Source organism: Anser cygnoides, chromosome 5, assembly GCF_040182565.1.
Source record: "Anser cygnoides isolate HZ-2024a breed goose chromosome 5, Taihu_goose_T2T_genome, whole genome shotgun sequence".
In the NCBI taxonomy this organism is placed as follows: Eukaryota; Metazoa; Chordata; class Aves; order Anseriformes; family Anatidae; genus Anser; species Anser cygnoides.
Genome location: NC_089877.1, coordinates 16,230,894 through 16,248,101, shown reverse-complemented (window position 1 = coordinate 16,248,101; position 17,208 = coordinate 16,230,894). Strand labels below are relative to the sequence as shown.

The 17,208-nt window shown below is 34.8% G+C and overlaps 1 long non-coding RNA gene across 2 annotated transcripts in view; it reads right to left on the bottom strand.

The window, feature by feature from the left end:
* Positions 1-602: 602 nt before the first annotated feature.
* The window catches only part of LOC106044287 (uncharacterized), a 157,181-nt gene continuing 140,575 nt past the window's right edge, over positions 603-17,208 (bottom strand). For both annotated transcript variants that reach the window (XR_007157497.2, XR_010831695.1), the window contains exons 3-5: positions 10,863-10,911; positions 9,916-10,050; positions 603-1,109 (exon numbers count right to left, since the gene is read on the bottom strand). This is a non-coding gene — a long non-coding RNA (uncharacterized lncRNA). The remainder of the gene's footprint in view (positions 1,110-9,915; positions 10,051-10,862; positions 10,912-17,208) is intronic.

Here is a 17,208-nt window from a genome sequence, read left to right as displayed (position 1 = left end):
GGTAAAAATTTAAGACATGGGATGCTGCAACTGAATCCATGCATGAATAGCTGCTGATTTAAAAAAACAAATTCAACAGTGAACTCCCCAAATAACAGCACATTATATCTGCTGAGCCACAGCATGTTCCGTCCATTCAATCACACCTTGAAACTTGGCAGAGGCTGAGCAGCAATTCCACTGTGAAAGGAGTGGATGCTACCAGCATCCTGCCAAGCCACATTCCTATCAGCCTGATCATATGGCTTACCCTTAATATGGCTTCTATAAATACAACTAATATATTTACGCAAGCAGATAAATATGTATGTATACAAATATATGTACATGCATAGTGAAGTAAATAAAGATTAACAATGCCAGCTGAATGCAAGTATGGCAAATTCATGTTGAAAAAGCCTTCCCAATCTAATTCCTTCTAATATTTAGTAATGTGTATTACACTTTAGCTACTGTAGTTTTAACTGATCAAATAGTGGAAAAAAAGTTAATATTCTTTGGAGAACTGGCTTAAGTATAATAAAACTGCATTTCATTGGTTTTGCTGCCTTTTTTTTCTGTGTATATGGAAACAATTGTTTTACTGATGAATATCTAAAAGGTTCTGCTGTAGGTGAAGTTATTTGTACAAATAAATGCGTGATATTCTGCCAGAAGCGTGGTCATCTAGTTGGAGTTCTCATTATCACTGAAGTCTGGCCTAGATTACTACTGGTAAGTAAACAAAGAGGATCATTTTATAAAGCTGTGCTAAAAACAAATTTAACACTCATTTGTGATGAATAAGATAAGTCACACCTCTAATCAGTAAAAGGAAAGAGTTCGTTCACTTCCTTATGTATTTTTAACGCAGCTCTATTTATCAGGGATAAAACTGAATCATATCTGCTGGAGTCTTAACATCTTTTTCCATTTTTTTTTTTTGTGTGTGTGCGATTCAGTAATAGAAATTCTGCATTTAGAAAGCAAGTGGAGCCAAACAGAAACTTTTTTTTTTTTTTTAATTCTGACTTCTTTTCAAGGTTTCTTCTCAAGCACTTAATAAGAAACTCTTCCATAGCAGCAACAGTTCCAGCTGAAGGTAACTGATGTCAATATGCTATCTACAACTGGAAAAAAACACAAGAAGGTACCAAGATTACTCCTTGACTTTTGAAAAGCCTGATAACTAGAAGTATTCTTCCATCAGTAGTTTCTCAGAATGTTATATAAATATTATTCTACACTTGCAAGTATTACAGGATAGTATGAACATACCAGATAGACTGCAGTTTCCAAAAGTTAGAATTAACTAAGGTTGTAGAAAGGCCATCAAGTTCAGAACTTTAACAACTTGTTCTTGGATTCATCTTACCGATGCGTGCACTTCTGATTTTAACCTCAAATAACTACAGTTAAAGAATTTCTGGATAATTAAGGATTTCCTAAAATGATTTGTACATTCAAATGCATAGTGTGGTTCCTCAGCCTACAATCAGAAATGGAGATACCATTATGTACTCTAAATTAATAGTTCTGAGTTTGCTATGCTCTCTTATCTAGCTAGCTATTAAATAAGGACAATAAAAAAATCAGCAGAAGGGTTGGTGGGGAATTTGCTGTCAACAGTATATGTGAGAATATTAGTCTTTTAAAAGGGAAAGAAGAAGTAGAAAACTGCTGATTTTGCAGGCATTGGGCAATTTTCTGTCAGAAATTCCCCCTTAGTTGAACTACATTTAAAGAAAAACTCTATCAGTTCTGAAATGGATTGCATGATGTGGTACCTGTAGTAAACAGGAACTGGAGTTGACAAATTAAACTGTCCCTACCATTTCTGACATACTTTGGCCATGCTATCTATGTCATTATGAATAATACCTAAGTACAGAATTACCTTGCCCAAGTCCCTGAAGTAGCAAGACCATCCGTTCACTAAGCAACAATATAAATTGGGAACCTCAGTAATAACCTAATGAATTTGTATGTACACAAGGAAATGCAACCCAAAACTGAAAATAAAAGCAGGCTATTCAGTCTCAGGAATACACTCAAGTCTTGGATCCCTGCTTTTGTCTACCAGAGACAGAGACTTGGTATAGTTTTAGGAGTTCAGGAATATCTTTTGATTGCCTCTTGAAGCCAGTTTATTAGAACACTTTTGTATGTATAGTCAATGTTGTCAACTTTTATGGAAAAGTTAAGCTGCTTTTTCTTTCCCTCATTCATTATCTTAAGCTTTATTTATTAATTAGGGCAATATAGTAAAGACCTTCCATGAGCAAAACCAAAGGCATTTTGGTGGGATGAAAGAAAAATATTTACCACAAGCAGCTAACTTAACTAGGCAAAATTAAAGGATTTCTTTCTGCTTGTGTTAATTTAAACTGCCAGAACTCCTTCCTGAATTGTGCATCTTTCAGCAGACTGTAAAATAAAGCAAGAAAGGGACTTGGGGACAGTTTAACAGCATGTGATTCTGATCTGCAGCTTGCACTACTAGCCATGCTCTGCAGACTAATTTTCCAGCTCCATCTGCCCTTTTGCTATGCAGACAACTTTCTTCAGCCATCAGAAAATTGAGCAGAAATACACAAAAATAAGTAAATTTTTCTTTCTGTATTTTTTGGTCTTGGTAAGATATTAGAAATAAAACAAATTAATATACCTTTTACTTTTGTACATTTTGTTTTCTATTGTAGATTACAAGTAATAACAAAGCAAGTATTAAGGGAATAGTTGCACAAAACATCATTTGTGTAAGCAGAAAGGTTATTTTTTCATTGTTATATGTGCATATTCTGAAGATAGATATAAGGTAACTATTATTTAAGTTTGTACTGATCCCTGACATAGCTGTTATAAACCCTGATAAACTTAAAACTGAATTCTACTCCACCCACAGAAACTAACATTTAGAGAAACAAAAGACATCTGGAAAATATTTGAATATCTAAGTAAACTGTAATCTGTACAGCATCAAGACTTGCCTCTTAATCTTCTATCTCAAGCTCTGCGTTAGCCAATCAATATAGTATCGACTGTAAAAGGAATAATGGAGAACTTACACTAACACATGGTAGAACCACAATTCAGAGGTATGTCTGCATCAAAGCCTCACTATTAGTCTGAAAGTCAAGAAGAATTCTTTAATTCTTCTTTGATTCAGTAGTAAATGGAAATAGTTGTCTACCGAAGGAAAAGTAAAAAGAGTAATGGCTGCAATGTAGGTAAAGAACATTAGAGACATAAAAAGCAACAAAATACAATTCCTTAAAATGAAGGAAAGCAGAAGAGTATTTTTTCTGTCCATGTTTGGTTATGTACATAATAGACAATATATGAAGAGAGACAACTTCCTTAGTTTAGCTTTCATAGAAATAATCAGATAGCAAAATTAATTCTCAGGAAAAGACAAGCTAATAAAGTAACATTTCAGACATATGAATATGAATTGTATTTATATTGGTACAGCTTGCTAAAATTCCTGTTTAGAATCATTAAGAAACTTTCAGAAGTGGTCTCTGAACCATTACTAACTCTTTGCAAAAAATCATGCAAGGTAACTTTCAAGAGAAATAGAGAGTAAACAGTCATATAAACTTCAGAAAAGTTATAAACCTATCACTAACCTTGATGCCTGAAGAAAGTACTAAAACATGAGGTATTTCACTCAAACATGGATAAGATCAGAAGTATGTTTTTTCTCTTATATAGAATAGCACTCTGCTATTATGGCTCATGGTGTCCATAAGATGTTGAGCACCCAGTGAAACTTCTCCAAGGTCAGGCAATTAGTAACATCTTCCCTGTATGGATTCTCTAGTCTCTGGATGAGTTGAATCTTCAGTCTTTATCTTATAAAAGGCACTTTTCATTTACCTAGCTGCCTACTTCCCTGCAGTGCACAGAGATTTAATTATATTTGAGATTTCTATCCCTCTGGTCAATGTCAAATTTGGTTGAAAAGAGGTTATTAATCAGGAAGAACAGACACAGTGTGATTGCAGAAGCCTAATTTCCTTTGAAATTAAGCTAAGAAGTAACTGAAAAAGATTTCTCAAGGACAAATCCAGTCAAATCAATCTGATATTTGACATTGTCTCATATGACATTTTTCTAAGTGAAGGGAAGAAATATAACTGGGTGAAATAAGGTATGCACAGCTGGCTGGAAATCTAAATTCAAACTGTAGCTAGTAACTGTTAGAGAAGCTAGGAAGACTTTTCAAGTGGGATCCATTACAGTTTTGTTTCTAGTTGAATTCTTTTATATTCTGAATAACGATTTTGCACAACAGAACAGAAAGTTGTGAATGTCATCCACCTGAGAAACAGCTTCAGCACTTCCAATAAAAGTGATAAGAATTCAAAATGGACTTGAAAAAATAATCTATAAAGGAAATATAATAAGGTAAATGTAGAATTCTGTGCCCTCCATTAAAAGACAGCTCCAAAGCAGAAATATGGAATAATTATCTGATCATAGATGGTGTTGAAGAAAAGGCTTACAGATTTCAGTGGATTTCAGCCAATTCAAGTCATGAGTGGTTTGCCTCAGAGGGAAAAAAGAGGTAAACTTAGTTCATGGATGTATTAAGCTCAAGATACTCGAGGGACTTATTTCGCCCACTCAGCATTATTACAGCCTCAATGGATATCCTACTCTCAAGTTTTCCTACCATACTAAGGTATAAATATGTAGAAGTGGAAAAGCAACAAAAACCACACAGGATGGTTCCCCCATACATAAAAAGGTGGTTATAGCAGTAATCATCTGTACTACTCTAATTTGATTTTTGTTTTACCACAGTTTTGTAATAGTAATCTTGAAGAACATAAAGTTCACACATTAGGAAAAAGCATTTTAACTGAAAAGTCATTAATCATGGTTGGGTGAATTTGGGATATTTAAACAATGTATATTAACAATATACAATGTATATTAAGAATATAAGAACAATTCCAGGAAAAAAAAAAAAACCAAAGCGTAACAGCATCAGTGGCATGGAGATCTAGCTAGATCTTCCTGTTCCCTTCTGTCTAGGCATTTGTGTGACTTTACAAAGAGAAAAACACTGCAAATATTAAAAATTGTAGGTAACATTTTCTGTAACTATGGTGCATCAGACTTCAACAGATGTTCATTCACCAGGAGAAGCTAGAACTTTCATAGTCACTAACTTGTCACTAATAGTCATAGACTTGTCACTTCATAGTCACTAACATAGTCACTAACTTGGACAACTTCTATTAAAATCTAACGTGTTGAACATTTTGATGTGCAAGTCAGTAGTGCATTGTGCATTCTTCAGTCTAATTTGGTTCTGAGATCTGCATTAGGAATTTTCTTTCTGTTGTGGTCAAAGATGCATGCATTAGCTGTTCCATCATTGTTAATTATTCATTTATCCTGAATATAAAATCATGATATATAGCATTAAATAGCATTTCCTTTATATCCCTGTCATCTGAGTATGCGAGGCCTTTCAAATCCTGCATAATTATTACAGCTCTCTTGTCAGTTTGTATTATTGTATAATGCCTATTTTCACTGAAAAGGGGTTCATTATTGCATGAAGAATCAAGAGAGGAGAACGCAGTAGCCAAAACAGTTTCTTTTTCTGATTTCCACTTTAATACCTCTCTCATGTATGTTATTTCCTCTAGATTTCATATGAAGTAAGCAAAATCCATTGTATTTCTGGACATTTACAGGAAGACAGTAGAAAAACATTAGCTCGTGTAAGGTATCCTTCCTTTTTTCTGATTGAATAGGACTTTAGTTTTATAATTAATTTTCACATTGAAATAATATTAAAATTTATCAAGATAATCTTTTATTAATCTATGCAGAGTATTTATCACCATGTTTAACAGTTTCTACCACAGTAAGACACTGCTTTTCTTCTCCAAAGTTTAGTCAATCAGAGGCAATGTTCTTTAACCATAGCTTAACTTTTGTATTTGAAAAGGTTTTCTTACTGCTGTCAAAACAATGTCCCTATCCTAGCACAGCAGCGAGCTCCCATCAAGCACCTCATTTAATAAACAGCTAATTGGGATATGGGTTACATCCCTCTCTAGTAAAACCCAAGCAAGCTTCATTGCATTTCTAAGATAAACCTACTGCGCATCACTTAAGGGTCTCTGCCTTGATATCCAAAGTAAAGGACGAATCAGCACTTCCTTATCAACTCAGTCTCCATGATGAGTTTACATGGTAGTAAAGATAAGAGGAAAGTGATTGTTCCTTTAACACTAGTATGTATAGAAGAATTGTATGGATTAGCCTTGTCAACTACAGAAAACAGCAGGAGTTCAAGACCTCAGCAAATCAGCATTGTGAGACTGAGCAGAAAAACACCGAAGGAAAAAAAAAATCAAACAGTGTACATAAAAAAGAACTTGGCACTTTGGACTGAAAACTAGGCTCCAACTGACGTACAAGTAAAGGATAAAAGCGAGGTACCACAACTGAATTGTACATTTATTATTCTGTATATCTTTGACTCTCAAGCATGATTGCTAAGGTTCATATTTGTGCTTCAGAATAAAAAGTGACTGCTCCAAGTTTCAAGAAAACTTATTCCTTCTCAGAACACAACTGTTTGAGAAAAGTGTTTTTGCTTTACTTTTTAAATCTATAGGAATTTGCTAGTGATGTCTGTGATAGAAGTATGAACTTGATGTACTAGAGCTCTACCTTGATTTTTCTATTTTTAAGAACACTTTAGTATTTCCTTGTTCAGGAAAACTAACCTTTGATCTACACTGATCCTGGAAAACAAAAGCAAAGCATAGTTACAGCAGTAGTAGATTAAAGTAATGGACATAGAGGAGAGAGCAATTGAGTCTCAAAGCATTATGGAAAAAATAAAACACACTGACAAAGAAGAGATTAAACCATGGTTATGCAGTTATTTGTCAGATAACACATACTGTCTAGTAAGACACTGATCAGAAGAAAAGGTGTCCCTGTGCTCTGATTTTGCGGCACTTGTCAGACAGAATGGAATTGCTTACTGAGGAGTACATTTTAAACAAAATAAGTGAATCAGTACAAAACACCAAAGAGTGAGCCAGAATCCTTAACGAAAATTAGGTTTTATAGAGGCACCCAGCACAGTGGTTTTCCATTATGCATCAATCTTAAATCAAAAGACCCATTTATACAGATAAGATTGCTGTTCTGAGCCCACAAAATCTACTTAGTCAGCAGTGTCCCTCATGAGTCTATCTTGAGCTCTGCTCCTCACTGAGATATATACTACCTTTTATTTAAATGGAGTGAGAGTCTCATGAAAAGTATCTCCTGTGGGGGTTTTTAACCATGCTCAATCCTGGATTTGATGTTTACACATTTTTTTTTCTTTCAGGAGTAATATAATTATAGAGAAAGACATCAAAAATGTCTTTTTGATTAGAGAGCAATTATATTTCCACTTTATGCTTATAGCACATTCTTTGTATTGCTCTATATCACCTCAGGCAGAGCTCCTTTCTGTACAGTTGTAGGACACTGGAAACAAAGATAAAAATGATGTATTACTGCTGCCAGAGATTTGAATTTTCCTCCAAATTTATGTACACCAATGAATAAAAAGAAAAGGTCTGCTTTTACTTAAGCACATTTGCAGCTAATTTGTTACTTATGCATTAGTTGCATAATTTTATTGAGTGGATTGCAGCATTCGTCTCTGTCCTTCCAACCCTACCATAAGTAGTAGCAGTATCAATCAACTTGAAAATAAGAAGGGTTCCAGGTGCATTACCAATCATTTTATTCCTTTTTTCTACTCAAAGTCTGATAATGAAAAAAGAGAGAAACATACTGACTTTAATATTACTTGTTGTGTTTCTAAGTCCTAATCAAGCTCATCACTAATTAAAGAAGGGCAAGGGAAGAAAAATCTGTTTTCCTGATACCAGTCACATTAGAGGTGGTATAGTAAAACAGTCCAGTAAATAGTATGTTACACCAGTATTCTCTTTTAGTTCAAATTATATTGCAAATCTGACTGAAAAGCCATGTTCAGTCAAGGAAGATATTTAGCACAGTTTGCTAGCTAGAATCAGACAAAAGCCCTCCTACTGTTATCTCATTTTGAATGCAGGAGAATGTAGGATACAACCTCAAAGTACTGCTCTATCTTCAAGAAGAGGTTGGTGAAACGTTCTGAGTATGAATTTGTTGTGTATTTAGTGACTGATTCAGCAAAAGTTATTGATGAACAGGTAGATAAGGGGTACTAAAATATTCTTATTTTTCTTGTGTTATACATCAGCTGCTATTGTAATACCATTTTGTTCTTTCTGTGAAATGATCCTAACAAGTTTTAGTACTGTTTTTCCATAAGTTAAGAATCTTACAGGTGGATGTAGATAGAAACTGTAAGGATACTGTTGGTATTTTTCACCTAGCCCATTGAGATGTTTGTCATCTTACGTAAGATAATGCATGGAATGTAGAGAAAAAGGCAGGCCAATTAAGTCTTCAGGTTAAAAAGTTTAAATAAGTCTTGCAAAGTATTGTTTTGGAGTAGAGAGAGGCTGCAGAAATGAAAGTTCACAGCAGAGATTGTCTCATCCATATCAGGACAACATTATTAAAAGTCTGATTGCTTACAATTCAAAATGCAGTGAAAGTTGTATCCACTTAGGAGAAAGACTATGCCTCCACAATGCAAATTTTTAAATTACAGAATCTAACTGGAGGATAAAGTAATACATATTAGCAGTGCACTTTGTTTTAAAATTCATCATTATGCACAGATCCTGGAAAGCCTTTTGTTTCCAGGGACAACTGATAATTCAACAATATCAGTTACTAACGCTCTCCACTTTGCAAGTTAGAGACATAAATGCCTCTTGATACTTGGAATGGCAGCCTTCAGAGATACCCATGTAAATTTTAATTGGGCTGTACCATTAATATGTGTATACAGAGATGAGCAAAGGATTGTCTGTACCCTCACCATTTGGGAAGCTTTACACATTTATCACTTATAGAGCACAACAGACCTGCTTTATTAATGAGGTGTTGCACAGCCGCTAATTTTTATTCGGCCTGATAGCCATTTATCTCAAAGAGGAAGCCAAAATCTTGGTAAATAACCTACATGCAGGGAAGGGAGGAAAGATGGGCAGAGAAGACTTATTTCTGTTGAAACAATTTCAGTAAAGCTATAATTACCGCTAAACACTAATGCGGTCATGGTTCAGTTGCTATGCAACCATGAGGAAGTTATAGTTACCTGCTGCAGAAAAAAAAATCAAGAGAAGAATAGCCAACTGACTGACAGGAGATATATCCTTACTTTATCAAACAAAGGACTGACTCTTTCACCTTTTGTTATATTATGCCAAACATTTTTCCTTTATCATTTTTAAGAACTTACATCAATACCTTGGCCTGCAATACTTGAGCAGCTCCACCAGTCCAGCACAGGGTGTTTTGCCCTCCCAGGTGTAAATGGGGGCCTGCAGTAACCAAACAGCAGCACCCAAGCCATTCCTATGACAGCCAGCTTCTATTCTGTAGCTTCAAGTTTTTGTTTTCTGACTCCATAGTCCTAAATCTCACCCTAAACAACATTTAGAAGGAGTTGATCCACTAATTATGTTTCTTTTCTGACTTACTAATTTCATGAGGAAAATAAGCAAAAGTCCTCATCTACTAGTTCACAATAGAAGTTCAGAACAGATAAACCACACTTCTGATAGCACAGACCGATGCATTTCACCAAGGCTTTATAAGCAAAAAATTTACATCCTTTCATGCAGTGCAGCTTCTGTAGTAATTCCTAGATACGCTCTTACAAAAAGCAGCTACTAAACAGGGAGGGAGGGAGGAAGGAAGGAAAACCTCCCTTCTCCTCAAGCTCCGTTTATAATGTCCCTTAATGAGCTCCTTACTACTAGGTGGGCTACTTACCCTGCTTGGCTGATCCCTAGAAGGTCTCAGCTGTGCACATAATGTCCTGCACAGGTTGGGACAAATGCTTAAATTCATTTATAAGTTACTGAAAGTTTTGTAGTTTGTTGTATTATTTCAGCATCTTCCTGCAAACTAAAAAGCAGCAGCTTACTACGGAGTAAGCAGCAAAACCATCTTTGTAATTTTCAAGTTTTTCACACATGCATCTATCAAAAAAGAAGTTAAAAATAAAAGTGCATAATGATTGCCAAGTTTCTAACATTAAATGAGGTAGAAAAAGTAATTTCACAATAGAAAGGACCAGTATTGATGTGAAACTGGATTTTTTTAAAACCCTAACTCTTAATGACTATGTTCAGCAACATCTAGTAGAAATCTTTACTTAGCTGAATAAGGAAAAACAGAGAGAGAAAAAAAAAACCTTCAATCTGTATTTCAGATATCCCTGATTCATGTGAATTTATTGAATGTGTTTTTTCCCTCTGAAATAAAAAATATATAATAAAAAAATAAATATACAAGCATTCAAAAATACAAATCAGCAGTGTTTTTGTTTTTGTTTTTTTTTTTTTTCCCCAGCAAGAATTGGCTTCAGTAGAAATGCAAGACTGTGTCTGGGCAGAAGACATATTAGAATTTAATTTGGAATTTGGGGAATACTGAATGTTTTAAAAAGAGTTATAAGATTTAAAATAGAATTATTGGACCTCAAGAGCTTCTGGATTACATATTTATCATGACTTCTACCTAGATAAGTCTTTGAAGAATGAAGGTCCTTTAATCTGTTATTGAAAAATGCTGTCAATTACAATCCATTTCATGATAGAAAAATGTCTACTGCACTTAGAAGTAGTCAGATGACATAGTATTTTTTTCATTTTGCTTGGAGTAACTGTGAGACCATTAAGCATTTACTTAAATCTCATGAGCCCCATGTTACTTACCTATGCAGTTAGGGTAATGATTCAAATATCTTGAGGATTTATGACCATTCTGGGAAAAAAAAAAAAAAAAAAAAGTATAAATATTTTCAATAAATAACAGCTAAATAGTTTACCGTGTCCTAATGTGTAAATGATGACAATACTCCTGGATTAAAGGAGTTCATATAATTCCACTTCTATGCCACTTACATAATTCCCTGTGCCACTTCCAACAGCTATATAGTGACTTTTCTATGACCACCAGTCTTATCAGAAATAGCTCATGTGAAAAAAATCATTTTTCTTGTCATCAGACTTGAGAATTTCAGGATAATGGCTAACCCTTGAAAAGATATGAGTACAAAATAACAACCCTCCTATTCTAATTTAGAAACTAAATAACACTGAGGGTCAAGATTGAGTTACAGTGGGGTGGTGTACAGCAAGAATTGTTTAATGTGCTTTTTAATATTCTTTTGTTTGGAGAGTGTAGTAGGGGACTTCATATTCTAATAGCTTTTGAAGGCAGTCGAATTCAATCAAAAAAAGAAAATGCACATTAATTACAGTATGCAATAGACCAGAACAGCACTAAAAATGTACAACGCAGCTGAATATGTGTTTAGGATGTGAATTATGTATACTCCAAGAGGTAATATAAAAATGACTCTATATAAACTCTGGTTGCTGATTTTTCTAAGCTAACTAGATTGTTCATTGTTTAAAAATACACCAATTAAGTGGTATTTGACAAATTTGCCTCCTTTTCCTATTTATAGATCACTTTAAAAAAATCAGTTTCCTACAAATTAGGTTAAAGAATGCTTTATACATACTCACTATACATGATATTTCATAATTTGCATGCCATACGCATTAATATTTTCAACATTTCACCTTTTCATAAATGCACAAGCAAATAAATTCTTTTCTTTCAAAATTGTTTCTAAGGAGGGAAGAGGCAGAAAATCTCATGAAAATAAATCACATGCAGTGATGTGATTCGGCCATCTTATGGCTGACGCCATTTGTCCAGGCCTGGCCAGTGCTGGTATGGAGAAAACTTGCAGTTTTTTTAAAACTATTTTTACATTTCCAGACAGACTTAAAAATAAAATAAATAAATAAATAAAAACCCCACCAATAATGCCAACAACAAAACACCAAGGTCAGAAAACCAGAAGTTATATGGGGTTCCTGTCCAAAACTGAGGTACAGTGGAAGTAGCAGCCGTATGTACATTTTTTCTTTCAGTTCGAGAAGAAAAACATTTGCAAGAGTGCAAAAGGACTGTTCCTCTTTTTGACCATATGACATTTGACATATTAAGCCTTTGTCTAGGTACAGATCTGTTTCTCTTGTTTTCTTCATGTTGCTTTACCACTAAGAAGAATTATCCTGCTTCTTATAAACCCCTAGCTATTTTCATGCAATAGCAGCAGCCTGCAGCATGAACAGTATCCATCTGCACCCTCTGCATTGTGCTTATCACCCTTCCATACAGCTCAGGTGAGCTCTAGGGAAGTTACATCCATTTACGTCAGATGACTATCCAGGACAATATCCAGTATATACATTTTGTTTCACTACTTTTCTTTAAATGTCTCAATCATTAAACAGATCCTTTAAACCAGCATATATTAAAGTGAATAAAATATTTCAGTTTCATAGAGGTATTTTTTTCCCACCTTTCCCAGTCCTTTCAGCACAAACATATTGCACACACTATGCTGCTGAAGTCAGTGCATTTTTCTTGCAATTTATCTGCCGTATTTTTACAAACCATAAATTGTCGCTTTGTCACTCTGCTGACTGGCAGCCCATCCGCATTGAGCTGCAATATCCAGGTTTTTAAACTGACAGTATATTACTGTCTAGCATCAGCAAGTCCCAATTGATTTGAGTTGTAAATTAAATGCCCTGATGGTTGTAATATGGTGATTTATTACTAGAGTCAGTGGAGGTTTTTCTTTGCAGTGGATGTGAGTTTGTGCACAAAAATACAAGTCTCTAGAGTCACATTCAGAGTGTGAATATTCCATAATTTTCAAGCAAACCACAGCGTGAAACCTGGTCAACAGGGACTTTCAGGCAAATAAAGTTATGGAATGAAAGGACATCAGCTGTGAAAAGCAGACACTGAAAATGCTTTGTGTTCACATTTCTCTCTCTCTGTTTTTTTTTTTTTTTTTAAGGAGACAAAAGTTCTCATGAACCTGTTAGTAACAAATCTCCTAAACTTGATTGCAAGAGGAGCTGAAACAGAGAATACAGAGGAAAAACAAACAAAAGTTCTTTTTTTTTTTTTTTTCATTTTAAGAGGCTGTTTAGTATTTAATGGTAATAAAAAAAAGATGAAACCCTAATCTCTTGGAATTATCTAAAATCCTCCATTTATTTTCTGCATCGGTATTAGTATTTCATTATTTTTTTTCACATATTGGAAGTGAAATGAGAAATTAATTTTCACTATTAATTTTCACATTTATTTTCTATGATAGTTATATTTTTCAAAAATCAAAATCAGTATATGTTGAACTTTGGACTTAGCAAAGGATATATATTTTTTCTTTTTCTCTCTGTTTACTTACAGAAAACATTTCGTTTAGGCTTCACTGTACCTGATATCATACTATAAAGCACAAAAGTAGTTTTTAACAGGGTGACACACATAACGAGCATGCATTTATCACCTTTCTCTGCTAGGCTAAACAGTTCAGTTGAATACTTTTCCAGACTACTTGTGGCTCACACTTTGTTTGCCATCCTAAATTACAATACTATCACTTTGACTGGAAAGGATTGAGAGTGCAATATTCCACAGAGTATTTCCTAGGGCCAACAACCTCCTAAGTTAGCTCCAGTAATTCCCCTATTAAAAACAACAACAACAAAAAGAACACCACAAAAGCCTGTAAGTGTCACTTGGATTGCTGGGAAGAGGAGACAAGTGCCTCTCACAGAAGATAAGGAGGATAGGCAAAGAGTCAGAAATTCCTGCTAATGATCTGATTTTGTGTTAATGAGCCCAGGACTCTCACAAAAATCATTAATTCTGATACCCGATGTTCACTTTGATTTCGCTAGAGATTCAGACTATTTCACACAGTTCTTGTGACTGTATAATTTATAATATTTTACTAAAATCTTGTGCGATGCCCACAGGGTTCTGCAAGCTTTCCTTCCCGTTCCTGCAGTGCTTGAATGTGTACCCGTTGTGAAAGACAATTTGTTGTAACTATTCATATCAAAGAGACAGACAGAGAAGACTCTTCATCTGGTTGAGGGAAAGCTTTAAAATTTTTAGAAGACTATGCAACTTGAATCAATGGTATAAATGCAATACAGATATTCAGTCATTATCTATGAGAATAACCTTGTTGTTCCAAAAAACAATATCTTGTTTTTTAGTTAAATTATGGTCTTCTTTTGCCTGAACCTTTTCAGGTAAATGCACAGCATCAAGCAGCACTGTACAACGTCTTTAATAAAGAAAGCTAGAACTGGGGAGATACATGCTTAACTGTATACAAAACTGTGCACTTTAGATGGCATTGATTACCTTTAATGTAAGGAAGTCAAAGGCAGAAAAACATGCGACTGATCATCTGGATCCCATCCAGTCAAAGGAGGGAACAAGCACACCAGAGAGCGTGTATTGCATTTTTTTGTAGGGTGTGACAAGTCATCATGTAAAAACATCCATCTGTCCTACAGATTGTAACTGGAGGGTATGTGATCAACTGAGACCAAAATCCTACTTTTAGATGAGTAAATAATATTAATAATATTAATAAAATAATTCTAGTATTAGATTGTGCTAAAGAATGATATTAGAGAAACTGGACCTTTTTTCACAGGAAAAATTCTTAGCAGGTTTTTTAATACTGAAAGCAGATTAAGATATATTTTTTGTGAACAACAATCTACTTGATTAATTGGGGGAAAATCTGTAAACTGTCAAATTCTGATTGTTTAAGATAGCTATGTCTGGCCACTTATGTCACCAAGTCACTTAACGAAAAAAAGCCATTTAAACATTAATGTATCATTTCCTCAAGTAAGATAAATGTTTCTTAGCTGTTTGTTAAATCCTGCAAAGTTTGTTTCAGTTTCTGTAGACACACACGTTTACCTAAAAAAATCACTTCTAGTGAGTATTCATACCAGTCATTCAAAAGGAATTAAGCTGTTCCCTACCTTCTGTGTCTGTTTGCTTTGGGACTCCCATGCTGAGCCTGCCAACAGAGGTGGCTCATCACAGCAATCCTGTCACAGGCCGCCTGATGTTCACTCTGTTGCTACTGCCCTTCACCACGAGCCCTGAGACCCAGCTTCTATCTTTAAAGGCACATAAGAACTATACAACAATAACAGCGTTAAATTTAGTTACTTGAAACACACCTGACCTGAGATTCAGCTCTGTGTGCGTGACAATATTTCATTTACCAGGAATTGCAGGGTAAGGCTGGAAATATTCCTGTACGAGTAGATATCCTGCCCAGGAGAAAATGATCATTAGGAGGAACTGAATGTTTTCTTTAGCATTACCACATCACTGAGTGATGGCTCACCAATAAGCAACTGCAAAATGTATCTATTCAATCCTTCATTCTAGGACGCAGATTTTGTCTGGAGACAAGATAATGTCAGAACATTGAGAGGTCTGTATGAGACCAGTCTCCATTTTGCACTTCCATCACCTGCCTGCCACAGTATGTTATAAAAGAAGCCAAAAAAAAGGGCCTTCTAAGACAGATTTCATGGTGATGGATTTCACTTGCTTGTGAACAACCTGGATCTCAGAATTAGGACAGCATAAGGATTCAGTTGGAATTAAGGCCAAAGCTTGAAACACTGAAATGTTCATCATTTCTAAAGGTCTGAATGATCATAATTTCTGTTTCCATGGAGATTTTAAAACAGCTGTAGATTTTTTTCTTATGCAAGATTTTTTTTTTTCTTCATACTCTTTTTAATCATCTCTAGTATTAAGGTAAACTATGCACATGGATGTTTCAGAAGATCTCTGAACCTGACCTGTAGATAATAAAACCAGTTCTAGCCCTCATCCTCTAGGAACATACAAGTCCTGTGATTTTGTTCTGTTGATATAAATTCCTTGTGCATTAACAAAGGCAGAAACTGCTTCTTAGAAAAGATAGGAGGTGACTTATAAATGTTGGGTTTACAGCCCTGGCTACAACAAAAGCAACTTTTTCAAAATTAAAAAATGCATATTTGACATGATGGAACATTTACAGAAATCTTGACAAGCGTAGGGCTACAGAACAGGATCATCAGAACAGATTAAGCTTATCTCACCAGAGAAACAAGCATGCTTACATACAAAACTAACATTTTGAATAAGGTTGTGAATAGTCATTCCTGTATTATTCTGTGTTTATTACCAATGATTGTACACCACTTGTGGGAAAGAAAAGCATAAGGTTGCTTTAGTTTCTGTTACTATTCATTTTGGACTAATATGTAGTAATGGCTGCTAATGCTCTATAGACTTGTTTTTCCTTAATGTGTGAACAAAAATCCTGTTAATGCCAATGACAGTAACCTGAATGCTTGAGGGTTGAAGAGATCACGTTTTGGTTAGCACTTCATCAACATTTCCACTGTTGATTATGCAATCCTTTCCTTTTATTCTGGGTGGGTTTGCATTCACTAGAAACTCATCTAAAATTAATCTGTTTTCATAAGACACAGTAGTCTTAGTTGTTGCAGTTTTGGCTTCTGCTACAGATGCAAGCCATTTTCCATTCCAGCTTAAAATTAAAGTAGAAAAGTATTGCAAATAGACTGGGTAGATTTCCAAGAAAAAGAAGCGGAGAACCATTTCTGGAATGAAAGACAGAAAATACTGAATAACGAAACCATTTTCCTGGGTATGCATGTAAGGAATTTACAGAGCTTATTCAAGACAAAATAGTGAGTACCCCCAGGTTGGTGTTAAGATTACCAAGTTAATAGGTTAAGTTACCAAGTAAATAGGTTAGAAGTATTTAATATAACTTCAGTTATAGTTGTTTGATTGTAGATACCATTAGTATGAAAGAAAAAATTACTATGCAAAGATCTAGAAAGATAGCAATGCATAGAGAAGTATTAGGGGTTTATACAGACAGATAATTTACATGAAACCAACATTCACACATAAAGTCTCAGTAAGATGGGCTTATCTAATTTTGATCAAATCAACTAGATTAAAAGAAGACATTTCTGGGAAATGCATAAAAAGTCTCACAAAGTTCCCGATGGTTGTCTGCACAAACCCCATCATTTTCTGCTTTTTCTGGATTTAACACACTAATACAAAAAGCTGAGAAATCAGGCTCTGGCATTGTTTTACCAC